Source organism: Mobula hypostoma, chromosome X2 (assembly GCF_963921235.1).
Source record: "Mobula hypostoma chromosome X2, sMobHyp1.1, whole genome shotgun sequence".
Classification (NCBI taxonomy): domain Eukaryota; kingdom Metazoa; phylum Chordata; class Chondrichthyes; order Myliobatiformes; family Myliobatidae; genus Mobula; species Mobula hypostoma.
The window spans coordinates 37,940,285-37,957,043 of record NC_086129.1 but is presented as its reverse complement, the minus strand read 5'-3'; the positions used below and the strand labels follow the sequence as shown (position 1 = coordinate 37,957,043).

Sequence of the window (16,759 nt, the reverse complement as noted above, 5' to 3'; positions counted from 1 at the left end):
CCCATCTCAGCCACTGAAGCTTGTAACTCCTCCAGAGTTGTCATAGGTCTCTTGGTGACCTCCCTCACTAGTCCCCTTCTTGCACAATCACTCGGTTTTTGAGGACAGCCTGCTCTAGGCACATTCACAGCTGTGCTATATTCTTTCCTTTTCTTGATGAATGGCTTAACTGTACGCCAAGGGATATTCAGTGACTTGGAAACTTTTTTGTATCCATCTCCTGAATTGTGCTTTTCAATAACCTTTACACAGAGTTGCTTAGAGTGTCCTTTTGTCTTCATGGTGTAGTTTTTGCCAAGATACTGACTCACCAACAGTTGAACCTTCTTCGTCTTCTTCTTGTGTTGTTTTATGGCGGTTGGCAAACCAGCTTTAAGGTGCATTACCACCACCTGCTAGACTGGAGTGTGGATCGTTGGATAAACAGGAGAAGGGAAAAGAATTGCATTCCTATATTCTATATAATAAACCTGAGTCTTTCAGATACTTCATGATACAGATCTGTATTTCTTTTGAATTCCCACTTAAAATGTCTTCTATACCCACATCAGTTTTTTTGTTTATCTTAAGCGCTCCTATCATCTTCACTCTTTCTTGTTGATACTTCTGACATTTTATCAATACACGTTCAACTGATTCTGGTTGATTACAGTATTCACACAACCCAGTTGGATGTTTCCCTATTTTGTGTAATGTATAATTAAGACTAGTGCGTCCAATTCTCAAACGACTGATGATCACTTCTGTCTTTCTATATCCACTTGACAATCTTTTGTATCTGACTTGCCTCTGTATTTTGTACAGTTGTCTCCCTGTTTCACTCTCATCCCAATGCTTCTGCCATGTTTCCTCAATACGTGTTTTAATAATGCTCTTGCCTTCCTCTTTGCTAAGAGGGATCTCGTCGTCGTGGCTATCCCTCGACTCTGGATCTCTATTATAGATGATTTGAGCAATTGTTTTAGCTATATTATCCACATTTTCATTACCCTCCACTCCACAATGAGCAGGAACCCAAAGAAAGCTTACTTCTACCCCATTTTTGGTCAGTGTATATAACTTGCATAAAATCTCCAATAAAATATCCTGTCTACTTTCTGATTTTCTTGATTTGATCGAGGTTAATGCAGATAAACTGTCTGAACAGATTACAGCCTTTTTGATATTATTTTCTTCTTTCCAAGATAACGCACTCAATATTGCCGTTAATTCTGTTGTACACACTGATAAATGGTTTGATGTTCTTTTCCTGATACTAGGTTTGCACTGAGGAATGTAGACTGCAATACCAGTGTGGCCAGATCTAGGGTCTTTCGATCCATCCATAAATATTACAAGTTCATTTCTAAAATGCGAGTCTATATATTCTTGTACTATCTGTTTGATTCCATAGTTAGACTTCTTTTTTAAAAGTTGTTGTAGGTTTTTATCTACTGTATGCATTGTAAAGAGCCATGGAGGAACATCAGATATTGGAACTGTAGGGCTATATTCCATTTTGTGTAGACCATATTTTTGTGCTGCTGCATCTCCGATCCATCCAAAGCTATTATAACTTGACTTACTGTGTTCCCAGCAGTCTTTTAATATCGCTTTAGCTGGATGTGAGTAGTTATGTCCCATGATGTTAACCCAGTAATTCAACATTAGCTTTATTCTTCTAAGTCTTAATGGCATTTCCCCCATTTCGACGTGAAGAGCTGATATAGGTGATGTTCTGAATGCACCACTACACATCCTGAGGGCCCGAGCTTGCTCATAATCCAGCAACAGTTGAACCTTCCAGATACAGGTGTATTTATACTACAATCAATTGAAACACCATGACTGTACACAGATTATCCCTATTTAACTAATTATGTGACTTCTAAAACCAATTGGCTGCATCAGTGATGATTTGGTGTGTCATATTAAAGGAGGTGAATACTTATGCAATCAATTATTTTGTGTTTTATATTTGTAATAAATTTAGATCACTTTGTAGAGATATTTTCTCACTTTGACATTAAAGAGTCTTCCTCTGTTGATCAGCATTCAAAAAAAGGCAAATTAAATCCACCGTGATTCAATGTTGTGAAACAAGAAAACATGACGTAGCACGCCAAGGTTTAAAAAGCAGACCACCATATACAGCGGCCATCGTTGGAGTGGACTGAGTCAGAGTGGGGCGGCTTTGGCTCAAACAGGCTTCGGCGAGAACAGGCAGAGGCCAGGGTAGGTTCCGGTAAGTTTTTTGTTCAGATTGTCTAGCGTAGAGAGAATGCCAGGCAGGATGTTGGAATGCTCCTCTTGCAGGATGTGGGAAGTCAGGGAGCCCTCCGGTGTCCCTGACAACGACACCTGCAAGAAGTGCATCCAGCTGCAGCTCCTGACAAACCGCGTTAGGGAACTGGAGCAGGAGCTGGATGACCTGCGGATCATTCGGGAGAATGAGGAGATTATAGATAGTAGCTACAGGGAGGTAGTTACGCCAAAGGCGCAGAGGACAGGAAATTGGGTCACTGTCAGGCGAGGGAAGAGGAAAGGGCAGGCAGAGCAGGGTTCCCCTGTGGCCATTCCCCTCAACAACAAGTATACCGCATTGGATACTGTTGGGGGGGATGACTTACCTGGGACTAGCTGCAGCAGCCGGATCTCTGGCACTGAGACTGGCTCTGCAGTGCAGAAGGGAGGGGGGAGAAAGAGGAGAGCGGTAGTGATAGGGGACTCGATAGTTAGAGGTGCAGATAGGAGGTTCTGTGGTCGTGACAGAGAATCCAGGATGGTTTGTTGCCTCCCAGGTGCCAGGGTCAAGAATGTCTCTGATCGATTGTATGACATTCTGAAGTGGGAGGGTGACCAGCCAGATGTCGTGGTGCACATCGGTACCAATGACATAGCAAGGCAGAGTGAAGAGGTCCTGGACAGTGAGTATAGAGAGCTTGGTAGGAAGTTGAAAAGCAGGACCTCAAGAGTGGTAATCTCAGGATTGCTACCTGTGCTAGGTGCCAGTGAGGGTAGGAATAGGATGCTCTGGAGGAGGAACAAGTGGCTGAGGAACTGGTGTAGGGGGCAGGGTTTCAGATTTCAGGATCATTGGGACCTCTTCTGGGGCAGGTAGGACCTGTACAAGAGAGACGGGTTACACTTGAACCACAGGGGGACCAATATCCTTTCAGGGAGGTTTGTTAGTGCTATTGGGGAGGCTTTAAACTAGATTTGCAGGGGGATGGGAACCAGAGTGCCAGAGCTGACAGTGTGGCTGGGGTGAAAATAAATGATGTTGAAAGTTTAAGCAAATCCGCTGATAGAAGGGTTGTGAGTGGTGGTAAAAATCTTCTGAGGTGTATATATTTCAATGCTAGGAGTATTGCGGGGAAGGCGGATGAGTTGAGGGCGTGGATTGACACGTGGAATTATGATGTTGTAGCAATTAGTGAAACTTGGCTACAGGAGGGGCAGGACTGGCAGCTTAATATTCCAGGGTTCCGATGTTTCAGATGTGATCGAGGCAGAGGAATGAAAGGTGGGGGAGTAGCATTGCTTGTTAGGGAAAATATTACAGCAGTGCTCAGGTAGGACAGATTAGAGGGCTTGTCTACTGAGTCCTTATGGGTGGAGCTGAGAAACAGGAAAGGTATGGCCACATTAGTGGGATTGTATTACAGACCACCCAATAGTCAACGAGACTTGGAAGAGCAAATCTGTAGAGAGATAGCAGGCAACTGCAGGAAACATAAAGTTGTGGTGGTAGGGGATTTTAGTTTTCCATACATTGATTGGAACTCCCATACTGTTAGGGGTCTAGATGGTTTAGAGTTTGTAAAATGTGTTCAGGAAAGTTTTCTAATTCAATATATAGAGGGACCAACTAGAGGGGATGCAATATTGGATCTCCTGTTAGGAAACGAATTAGGGCAAGTGACAGAAGTCTGTGTAGGGGAGCACTTTGGTTCCAGTGATCATAACACCATTAGTTTCAATTTGATCATGGACAAGGATAGATCTGGTCCTAGGGTTGAGGTTCTGAACTGGAAGAAGGCCAAATTTGAAGAAATGAGAAAGGATCTAAAAAGCGTGGATTGGGACAGGTTGTTCTCTGGCAAAGATGTGATTGGTAGGTGGGAAGCCTTCAAAGGGGAAATTTTGAGAGTGCAGAGTTTGTATGTTCCTGTCAGGATTAAAGGCAAATTGAATAAGAAAAAGGAACCTTGGTTCTCAAGGGATATTGCAACTCTGATAAAGAAGAAGAGGGAGTTGTATGAAATGTATAGGAAATAGGGGGTAAATCAGGTGCTTGAGGAGTATAAGAAGTGCAAGAAAATACTTAAGAAAGAAATCAGGAGGGCTAAAAGAAGACATGAGGTTGCCTTGGCAGTCAAAGTGAAGGATAATCCAAAGAGTTTTTACAAGTATATTAAGAGCAAAAGGATTGTAAGGGATAAAATTGGTCCTCTTGAAGATCAGAGTGGTCAGCTTTGTGCGGAACCAAAGGAAATGGGGGAGATCTTAAGTAGGTTTTTTGCATCTGTATTTACTAAGGAAGCTGGCATGAAATCTATGGAATTGAGGGAATCAAGTAGTGAGACTATGGAAACTGTACAGATTGAAAAGGAGGAGGTGCTTGCTGTCTTGAGGAAAATTAAAGTGGATAAATCCCCGGGACCTGACAGAGTGTTCCCTCGGACCTTGAAGGAGACTAGTGTTGAAATTGCGGGGGCCCTGGCAGAAATATTTAAAATGTCGCTGTCTACAGGTGAAGTGCCGGAGGATTGGAGAGTGGCTCATGTTGTTCCATTGTTTAAAAAAGGATCGAAAAGTAATCCGGGAGATTATAGGCCGGTGAGTTTAACGTCAGTAGTAGGTAAGTTATTGGAGGGAGTACTAAGAGACAGAATCTACAAGCATTTGGATAGACAGGGGCTTATTAGGGAGAGTCAACATGGCTTTGTGCGTGGTAGGTCATGACCAATCTGTTGGAGTTTTTCGAGGAGGTTACCAGGAAAGTGGATGAAGGGAAGGCAGTGGATATTGTCTACATGGACTTCAGTAAGGCCTTTGACAAGGTCCCGCATGGGAGGTTAGTTAGGAAAATTCAGTCGTTAGGTATACATGGAGAGGTGGTAAATTGGATTAGACATTGGCTCGATGGAAGAAGCCAGAGAGTGGTGGTAGAGAATTGCTTCTCTGAGTGGAGGCCTGTGACTAGTGGTGTGCCACAGGGATTAGTGCTGGGTCCATTGTTATTTGTCATCTATATCAATGATCTGGATGATAATGTGGTAAATTGGATCAGCAAGTTTGCTGATGATACAAAGATTGGAGGTGTAGTGGACAGCGAGGAAGGTTTTCAGAGCCTGCAGAGGGACTTGGACCAGCTGGAAAAATGGGCTGAAAAATGGCAGATGGAGTTTAATACAGACAAGTGTGAGGTATTGCACGTTGGAAGGACAAACCAACGTAGAACATACAGGGTTAATGGTAAGGCAGTGAGGAGTGCAGTGGAACAGAGGGATCTGGGAATACAGATACAAAATTCCCTAAAAGTGTTGTCACAGGTGGATAAGGTCGTAAAGAGAGCTTTTGGTACATTGGCCTTTATTAATCGAAGTATTGAGTATAAGAGCTGGAATGTTATGATGAGGTTGTATAAGGCATTGGTGAGGCCGAATCTGGAGTATTGCATTCAGTTTTGGTCACCAAATTACAGGAAGGATATAAATAAGGTTGAAAGAGTGCAGAGAAGGTTTACGAGGATGTTGCCGGGACTTGAGAAACTCAGTTACAGAGAAAGGTTGAATAGGTTAGGACTTTATTCCCTGGAGCGTAGAAGAATGAGGGGAGATTTGATAGAGGTATATAAAATTATGATGGGTATAGATAGAGTGAATGCAAGCAGGCTTTTTCCACTGAGGCAAGGGGAGAAAAAAACCAGAGGACATGGGTTAAGGGTGAGGGGGGAAAAGTTTAAAGGGAACATTGGAGGGGCTTCTTCACACAGAGAGTGGTGGGAGTATGGAATGAGCTACCAGATGAGGTGGTAAATGCAGGTTCTTTTTTAACATTTAAGAATAAATTGGACAGATACATGGATGGGAGGTGTATGGAGGGATATGGTCCGTGTGCAGGTCAGTGAGACTAGGCAGAAAATGGTTCGGCACAGCCAAGAAGGGCCAAAGGGCCTGTTTCTGTGCTGTAGTTTCTATGGTTATGGTTTCTATGGAAAACCTCCAAAGGGGGTGAATACTTTTTGTAGGCACTGCATTTAACCCTAGCCTAATCATGGGACAATTTACAATAACTAATTAACCTACTAAACTGGCATGCCTTTGCTCTGTGAGAGGAAACTGGAGCACCCAGAGGAAACCACGCACTCACGAGAAGAACGTACAGACTTCTTACAGACAGCATCGGAATTGAACTCTAAACTCTGATGCCCTGAGCTGTAATAGTGTCACGCTAACCACTACACTACTGTGGCACATCCAACAATATAGAAATGTCTAAAATCAGAAGGTATCGACTGAAGGTAAAGGGTAGGAGGTTTACAGAGGTTTTTCATCTGGAATGTACTCCCTGGTGGGTACTCTCACAACGTTTAAGAAGTTTCTAAACGAGTGCTTGAACCTCCAAGGCATAGAAGGCATGGACCAAGCAATGGTAGATGGGATTAGTGTCAATGGGTATTGCCAACAAGTTGGGTCAAAGGGAGTGCTTCTTGGCTGCATGCCTCTGTGAATCTATACCTCTCCTGTGAATGTCCATCACTCTGTTCCGGACGTTTAACTGCCAAAGTTGTACTGTCAGGTTCTGGTCTTCTGTCCATCCTAGTTTTCTTCACTGCAGCTCTGGCAACAATGTGTTCATTTAGCAAGACCCTAACTCCTGGACCTCTCCACCTCTCCTCCCTTTGACCCTCCTTTATACCTGCCTATCTGATCAAACATTTTGTTTCATTTCACACTAACTGCTTCGAGGTTCAGTCTTTGAAAGAGTTGAGAAGCCCACTTAATAACACTGACTTATGCACATATGCATGCCATGGAATTATTATCACACTTAAACATACTGCAAATATAAAATTACAATCACACACACAAACCAGATGTAAAATTATAGTCACACTCATACACCAGATATAGAATCACACTGGTATTTACAAACATGCAGACATGAAAAATATAGAATCACAGCCACATTCACACACCAAAATAGCATTACCATCATATTTAAACACACACACACGCACGTGACAAAGAATCACAACCACACTCGTGCACGCCACGTGTAGAATCACAACCATACTCGTGCATGCCACGTGTAGAATCACAACCACACTCGTGCATGCCACGTGTAGAATCACAACCATACTCGTGCATGCCACGTGTAGAATCACAACCATACTCGTGCATGCCACGTGTAGAATCACAACCACACTCGTGCATGCCACGTGTAGAATCACAACCACACTCGTGCATGCCACGTGTAGAATCACAACCATACTCGTGCATGCCACGTGTAGAATCACAACCATACTCGTGCATGCCACGTGTAGAATCACAACCACACTCGTGCATGCCACGTGTAGAATCACAACCACACCATGCACGCTACATGTAGAATCACAGTCACACTCACACACACCACATATAGAATTAGAGTCACATTCACACACACAAGATATAGAAACACATTGCACTCACAGATATACCAGATATAGAATATAATCACTCACCCACATACAAGATAAACAATCTTATAATCATATTCACAGTACATGTATATCTTCCATCACAGTGCAAATACATTAACTGTTATACCACTTATATAGTCATAAATGCACACCTTTACAAGCATTAAAAACCATGTATACTTAATCATATACATAGATGCCACACTTACCTATTTCCTCAAAGATTCTCTCTCTCTCTCTCACCTCTTCTCCACCTTTCTCCCTTCTCCCCCCCTCCCCCTCTCTCCCTCTCCCTTTCTCTCCTCTCTCTCCCCCCCCCCCCACCACATCATTCACACATTCTGATTCACAGTGTGGTTGATTTCAAGCTTGATTTGTGTTCATTCGGCAGTGAATCAGCTAGAAAAAGGGCTGCAAGAAACAGCGCAACAAATCCAGCGGCAGAAGGGATGGGACGTCCAGCTGGCAGACCTCATAAATGAGGTGTGACTGAGGACGGTGCCAGAGGCTGGGTGTGGACAGCGATACCTTGATATCTTCTCAGTTAAATATACAACCAATGCACACCGTTCAGTGTTGCGCTGAGAACAGCCACCACTAAGAAACTGGAGCGGGAGGGCTGAGTGCCTTCACTGAAGCACAGAATGATAGGCAGAGAGGAAGGTCACTCTGTGGAGTTGTTCAGTAGATGTCAGACCCCTGCTGTTTCCCCAATAGACCTTTACGTTTCCGATCGGGTACTTATCCAATTCTATTCCGAGTCTTACTATTGGATCTGCTATTTACTTTTCAATATCCGACCTTTTGGAACATGAAGTATTTAGTGTTAACACTGTGTCAGATGGTTATTCGGAGGTGGCTAAGGGCATTTCACTCACAGCAAACAGCAGAGGATATTTACACAGTAAACTGTCCCTTTAAAGAGCCAAGGAAACATATGACAGCAGCTTTTTCCCACCAAAAACAGAATCATTTCTCCACAAGTGATTGGGAGGGGTGTTACCGGTACATAAAATCGATCCAAGTCACTCTAGCAATGTGTCCACTGAGAATAATCCAGAAATCACCACTCTAGCATTCAAAGATCAAAGTACATTTATTATCAAAGTATGTATAATTTTACAACCTTGAGATTCGTCTCCTAACAGGCAGCCACAAAAAAAGAAACCCAAAAGAACCCATTAAAAAAAGACCATCAAACACCCAGTGTGTAGAGAGTGCAAAAAACAGATTGTGCCAACAGTAAAAGCAAGCAAATAGCATTCAGAACTGAGGTGCTCAAAGGAGAGTCCATCCACAGGCACGAAGCCACAGACCATCAGTTCAGCAGAGCTGAGTAAACATCACGGAACAGTGAGCTGAACTGTCCATCCCTCACCTTTACAGTCTGGCCCGGTCCTTAAATTGTCACCCAGACATCGAGTTCAGTTGCTTCGATACGCATCGCAAATCAGAATGACTTGCTGCATATAAAAGTTACCTCACATCCCCCCCAGTTCTTTTGTCAATCCTTTGAAGCTAAAGTTCTCTGTGAAGCAGCCAGCATAATCAAAGGCCTCAGTCACCCCAGACATTCTCTTCCCCCCCTCTTCCATTGGGCAGAAGATACAAAAATCTGAAAGCACATACCACCAGGCTCTACCTCGCTGTTATAAGATTTCTAAATGGTTTCTTAGTATAATAAGATGGATTCTTGACCTCACAATCTACCTCGGTATGATCTTGAACCTTATTGTCTACCTGCACTGCACTTCCTCTGTAGCTGTTACACTTTATTCTGCATTCTGTTATTAATCAATGCACTGTGTAATGATCTGATCTGTATGAACAGAATTCAAGACAAAGCTTTTCACTGTATCTGAATACATGTGACAATAATAAACCAATTCCAATCTCAATTCAGTGAATATCATTACTGGGTTAACCCCCGGATCAATCTGTGCCAAATAACACAACCCTCACTGTAATATTCCTTTGATACATTGTTGTACCAGCCACTGCTGTTTAGTTGAGTTACTGACTTTGTTATGTGAGTAGCTTCATCTCCCGTTTTTGTCTTTGTAAGCTACAAGATTATGTGCTTAGGTACCAAACCTTTTGTCACTGGGGGCATGGGGACCTGCAGATGCTGGAATCTAGAGCATTATGCAGAGACGCTGGAGGAACTTAGCGAGTTATGCTGCATCAACCGAGGGAAATGGAGAGTTGATGTTTGAAACTGACAGCTGATAGGTGATGTCCATTTCTCTCCATAGACGCTGCCTGGCCCACCAGATTCCCTCTATCACTTTTGCATATCACTTTTGTAATTGGAACCACTTCCTCCTTACTCATCCATGAAAACTCCTTCTGATCTCTAACACCTTCATTAAATCTCCTTCTGACCTCCCCCGCATTGTTTAAGGAAAGCTCATGTCCTCAAACCATTGGCCCGTGGTGACACAGGGAAAACATACCCAGCCGGGTACTGCTCCTCTAATTGCGGACAATTTAAAAGAAAGACACTTAACATATACCAAGTTATCTAGGAAATTCTCTCCACAAAAAGATTTTAAAAAACGGGAAGCCGGAGAGGGAGGGGTATGGAGGGCTATGGTCCAGGTGCAGATCAATGAAACTCGGCAGAATAGCATTTCGGCACCAACTAGACGGGCCGAAGGGTCTGTTTCTGTTCTGTGACTATGACTCTTCAGCCTCACAGCTATTTGACAAGATCATGGCTGATTTGCATCCTTATTGATGCTTAAAGACCTATTTATGTACAGCGTTAGGAAATCTTGCAAGAGCACTTTTTTGAAGCAGATACACCGTTGTCTTGCAGAGCAGAATTAATGGGCCAAAGGGCCTAACTCTGCTCATACATCTTATGGTCTTACGGTAAAATTGGAAACACAAAAGCATGGTAAGATCCCACAAACATCAGTTAAACTAATCCATACCCCTAGTTTAATCAATTTAATCAATCCATTTGTAGTGGTGTTTTTTTTTTGCACGATGACTCTGCTGTTCTCACAGAACATTGAGTGAGTTTAGAATGAAGAACTCGGTCAGCCCAAGTTTACCCCTCATCTGAGAGACAGTGCTGCAGTCTGTCTGTCATCGAGTTTCTGAACGGTCCGTGAACCGATGAACTCTACCTCAGTACTTTGCTTTCTGATTCTGATACTGGCAACTATCGCTTACCCTTATGCTGCTGGATTGTGTCTCACCCAAAAACTCAAGGACAAAATGGATGTGTTAGCTCAAAAGTAGTGGACTTTTTCCCTGTGTCAAGGAATCAGCAATTATCCCTGAAGCAGGTTGTCCAAACCTTAAGAGAGAATGGGAAGGGGTCCTGCTTGTTAAACTAGCATAGCTGGTGGATTGGTTAACAGACTGGCAGCTCAGCGTCTGAACTACTGATCCAAAGGCAGGTTCAAATCCCACCAAAGCAGCTGGAAATTTAGATTCAAGTAATTAAATCTCAAATTTTAAAAAAGGTGTAGAGGCAGCAGGTGAGTTCACGGAACCACTGAGTTATTGTAAAAATCCACCCATCTCACATATCTATCAACGTTACTCAGTCTGGCGTGCATATGATGACAGATCCACCAACAAGGTTAACTCTTAACTACCTCAGTTTAAGCACAGATAAGTTTGGATAATAAATCCACGTACATTTTAGAAAGCCGACTGGGACAGAGAGAGGGAGAGGCAGTGTGTGAGAGAGAGAGAGAGAGAAGGGGAGAGAGAGACAGAGGGGGGAAGAGAGAGAAGGGGGAGCGGGGAGAGGGACACAGGGTTGGGGAGAGAAGGGAGGGGGAGGGCTGGGGAGGGAAGGAGAGAGAGCAGGGAGAGAGAAAGCGAGAGGCCTGAGAGGGGATGGGGGAAGAGGGGGAGGAGAGGGAGGGTGGTGGAGAGAGAGGAGGGAGAGAGAAGAGAGAGAGAGAGAGAGAGAGCGAGAGCGAGAGAGAGAGACGCTTCCAACAGCTAATCTGATGCAAGCCAAAATTGACTGCAACCGAAATTGAAGCAGACTGTAATGTAGACAAGCTCATTACTGAGAGAGCAAAGCCAGGAATTTTAAACCTTTAATTGAGGGACAAGCAGTGTGGGCTTCCGAAGGACTACAAGAAAACTGGAGGAAAGCAGACAAATCAAAATTTGATCCCATGAGCCCATACAGATGGAGAATGGGTGCTGATGAGAAATCATTGCTTTGTGAGGCAGGCACAGGTGAACTACAAAAATTCCACTCACAGATGCCTAGATAGCTTAACTTGAGCCAAGTGTAGCCACAGGAGAGGCACAGGAGGAGCCCATACATATCCTCAAACCTGCCCTACATTTAATCACCACGCAGCAAGAAGGGTGTAATGAGCCAAAAAACATTGACACGGAAATTATCGAAGAACCAATGGGGAATCAGGATGTTGAACCGTCCTAAGCTAGCTGAGCATGAGGAGTTTCAATGGAAGATCGGTCGTGTTAGGAATTGATTTCCTCAGGCTTAATATTGCCTCGACAATGATCCATTAATAAATGTGAAATGTTTTACAAATTGTTTTGTAGAATGTACTTATGCATTCCCAGGGCAGCACTGCCTAGTGTGCAGGACCTTGTGCTACTCAACTCTCCTTATGTGCAATTATCAAGTCAAGTCAAGTCACTTTTTATTGTCATTTTGACCATAACTGCTGGTACAGTACACGGTAAAAACAAGATGTTTTTCAGGGCCATGGTGCTACATGAAACAATACAAAAACTACACTGAACTACGTAAAACAACACAAAAACTACACTAGACTACAGACCTACCCAGGACTGCATAAAGTGCACAAAACAGTGCAGGCATTACAATAATTAATAAACAAGACAATATACACAGTAGAGAGTATAGTAGGTTGGTATCAGTCCAGGCTCTGGGTATTGAGGAGTCTGATGGCTTGGGGGAAGAAACTGTTACATAGTCTGGTCGTGAGAGCCCGAATGCTTCGGTGGCTTTTTCCAGATGGCAGGAGGGAGAAGAGTTTGTATGAGGAGTGCGTGGGGTCCTTCATAATGCTGTTTGGTTTGCGGATGCAGCGTGTGGTGTTAATGTCTGTAATGGCGGGAAGAGAGACCCCGATGATCTTCTCAGCTGACCTCACTATCCGCTGCAGGGTCTTGCGATCCGAGATGGTGCAATTTCTGAACCAGGCAGTGATACAGCTGCTCAGGATGCTCTCAATACAACCTCTGTAGAATGTGGTGAGGATGGGGGGTGGGAGATGGACTTTTCTCATCCTTTGCAGAAAGTAGAGATGCTGCTGGGCTTTCTTTGCTATGGAGCTGGTGTTGAGGGACCAGGTGAGATTCTCCACCAGGTGAACACCATGAAATTTAGTGCTTTTAACGATCTCTATGGAAGAGTCGTCGATGTTCAGTGGAGAGTGGTCGCTCCGTGTCCTCCTGAAGTCAACAACCATCTCTTTTGTTTTGTTCACATTCAGATTCAGGTTGTTGGCTCTGCACCAGTCCGTTAGCCGCTGCACCTCCTCTCTGTATGCTGACTCATCGTTCTTGCTGATGAGACCCACCACGGTCGTGTCATCAGCGAACTTGATGATGTGGTTCGAGCTGTGTGTTGCAGCACAGTCGTGGGTCAGCAGAGTGAACAGCAGTGGACTGAGCACACAGCCCTGGGGGACCCCCGTGCTCAGTGTGATGGTATTGGAGATGCTGCTTCCGATCCGGACTGACTGAGGTCTCCCAATCAGGAAGTCTAGGATCCAGTTGCAGAGGGAGGTGTTCAGGCCCAGTACGCTCAGCTTTCCAATCAGTTTCTGAGGAATGATTGTGTTGAATGCTGAACTGAAATCTATGAACAGCATTTGAACGTAAACACGAGGACATATGTGTCTTTCTTGTCCAGGTGGGTTAGGGCCAGGTGGAGGGTGATGGCAATGGCATCGTCTGTTGAACGGTTGGGATGGTACGCGAACTGCAGGGGTCCAGTGAGGGGGGCAGCAGGGTCTTGATGTGCCTTACGACTAGCCTCTCGAAACACTTCATGATGATGGATGTGAGTGCAATGGGACATTAGTTGTTGAGGCAGGACACTGAAGACTTCTTCGGCACGGGGAGGATGGTGGTGGCCTTGAAGCATGTAGGAACGATGACGCTGCTCAGGAAGATGTTGAAGATGTCAGTGAGAATCTCTGCTAGCTGGTCTGCCCATCCTCTAAGGACTCTGCCAGGAATATTGTCTGGTCCAGCAGCCTTCCGTGGGTTGACCCTACACAGGGTTCTCCTCACATCGGCCACTGTAAGACACAGCACCTGGTCGTTTGGAGGAGGGGTGGTCTTCCTCGCCGCCACGTCACTTTCCGCCTCAAAACGGGCGTAGAAGTTGTTCAACGCATTTGGGAGGGAGGCATCACCAGCACAGGCAGGTGGTGTTGTCTTGTAGTTGGTGATGTCCTGAATGCCCTTCCACATGCGCCGCGTGTCGCCGCTGTCCTGGAAGTAGCTGTGGATTCGCTGGGCGTGTGCACGCTTTGCCTCTCTGATGGCCCAGGACAGCTTGGCCCTCGCTGTTGTTAGGGCTGCTTTGTTGCTTGCTCTGAAAGTGGAGTCATGGGTCCTCAGCAGCGCACGCACCTCCGCGGTCATCCATGGCTTCTGGTTAGAGTGTGTAGTGATGGTCTTGGACACAGTCATGTTATCAATGCACTTGCTGATGTAGCTAGTCACTGATACTGTGTACTCCTCTAAGTTGGTAGAGTCACCAACGGTTGCAGCCTCCCTGAACATGTGCCAGTCAGTGTGCTCAAAGCAGTCTTGAAGAGCAGAGATGGCTCTTGCTGGCCAGGTTTTCACCTGCTTCTGAACCGGTCTGGAGCGTCTGACGAGCAGTCTGTATGCTGGAGTTAGCATAACAGAGATGTGGTCTGAGTAACCGAGGTGGGGGCTCCGCCCGGTACACGTCAGAAATGTTTGTGTAAACAAGGTCCAACATGTTCTGCCCTCTCGTTGCAAAGTCCACGTTCTGATGGAATCTGGGGAGCACTGACTTAAGGTTCGTGTGGTTAAAATCTCCGGCGACAATAAACAGTCCATCAAGGTGTGCGTTCTGCAGTTCGCTAATAGCCCCGTACAGTTCACAGAGTGCCTCCGTAGCATTAGTGCTGGGGGGAATGTAGACACCGACTATAAGGACAGTGGTGAATTCCCGTGGTAAATAAAATGGTCTGCATCTAACAGTCACAAACTCCCACTAGCGATGAGCAGTATCTGGAAACTAGCACAGAGCTCGTGCACCATACCTTGTTGATGTAAACACACAAGCCACCACCACGAGTCTTACCGGAAGGAGCTGCGTCGCCAGTGCTAAAGTTCAACTCCAGGGCCACGACAGAATAAAATTGTATAACTGAGTTCTTGTATGGACATATAGCCTCTGACATGTCCTTGAGGTCACAAAAGAAACAGACAACAACACAAGATCTTAAGTGGATATGGCGAGGTATTGAGTCCTACAACAGAAAAACCGGCCTTGTGGGCCACCAGGTTTGCACCAACCATCAAACACACTTTACTCTTCCCACAGTTCCATCATTCTTCCAGATTCAAAGTTCAAAGTACATTTATTATCAAAGTGTATATACCTTATACAACCTTGAGATTCATCTCCTTACAGGCAGCCACAAAACAAAGAAACCCAAAAGAACTCATTAAAAAAAAGACTGTCAAACGCGCAAGGTGCAGAGAGAAAAAAAATTGTGCAAACAATAAAAGTAAGCATATAGCATTCAGAACTAAAATGAGTTCATAGACACGAAGCCTGGAGCAGCCTTGGCCTCAGGTGATGTTCTACCCCTCACCTACAGACTGGTAGACAATTTACCCACCAGCCTGCACAGCTTTGGGACATGAGTTGAAAGGAGAGAAACCAAGGGAAACCTCAGGTTGATGGGATGGTAATCAAGCGAGGTACGTGTTACAGGATGGAAAAATGCTGGGAAGTAAATTTAAAGAAAATTCAAATAACTTTTTTATAAGTGCATAATGAGCAAAACAATAACTAAGGAAAGAGCAGGGCAAACGAGGGATCGATATGTGGAGAATTTTTTGCAGTCGCCTTCATAGGTAAAGAGGATAATACATTCTATATGTGCTTGCTATCTTGTACGTATGAGTACTAGGCCAGTGTGTCGGCTGTTTACAGCCACCAGGAGAGAGGTGCCAAAGCCAGTGGGCTTCACCGGGGCGGTGTAGCACGGCATTAGGCTGGGGTCAGGGCTGCCCCGACCCCCGTGTTCGCTTGGCAGAAGACAAGCTCTATCGTGATCGTCTGCAGATTTCTGTGGTTCGAGTCTGGGCTTTTTTATTGCATGATTATATCTTACTGATACTTCAACGTGCTTACTTTCTTGTATGTGCTATGTGTGCTTTGTGCTGTGTATGATTGATGGTACTGCATTTTGCATCTTGACCCCGGAGTAACGGTGTCTCATTTGGCTGTATTCATGAGGATTCATCTGTGGCTGAATGACAATTAAGCTTGAATTGGATTGAATTGATCTGTTGTAGTTACGGTGAATGAGTGCAAACACTGGATGAAGTAAGCAGAGTGAAAAGGGAAGTAGTAAGCGTTTCATCATCTTTGAAAATGGATTTATCACCAGCACAGATGATATATGTTGTAAGCTATTAAAAGAAGCAAGGGAGGAATTTTTTGGAGGCTCTGTTTATAATTTTTCAATCGTCTCTAGCTACAGCAGCGGTGCCAGAGGATGGGAGGACTCTTACACCGTGCTTTCATTTATAAGCGGAGGTAAAGAGACACTAATTACAGGCCGATTAGTTAACTTAAGTGGTGGAAATATAAGTGGAGTCTATTCCCAGGGACAATATAAACCTTTATTTACATAGAACATAGAAGTTCAGCACAGTGAGACCCTTCGGCCCATAATGTGTGAGCTGAACATGATGCCAAATTAAACTAAATCAATTCTTTTTGTACAGGGTCCACATCCCACCATTCCCTGCATATTGTGGTGTCTATCTACAGCTCTTTAAATTCCAGTACCTGGTCTGCTTCCCCCATTTCCCCAGGCACCTACC

The 16,759-nt window shown here is 44.6% G+C and overlaps 1 protein-coding gene across 4 annotated transcripts in view; it reads left to right on the top strand.

Annotated features, from left to right (window-relative positions):
- The window catches only part of nectin1b (nectin cell adhesion molecule 1b), a 544,761-nt gene that overhangs the window by 417,812 nt on the left and 110,190 nt on the right, over positions 1–16,759 (top strand). The gene's annotated exons all lie outside the window — the stretch shown is intronic.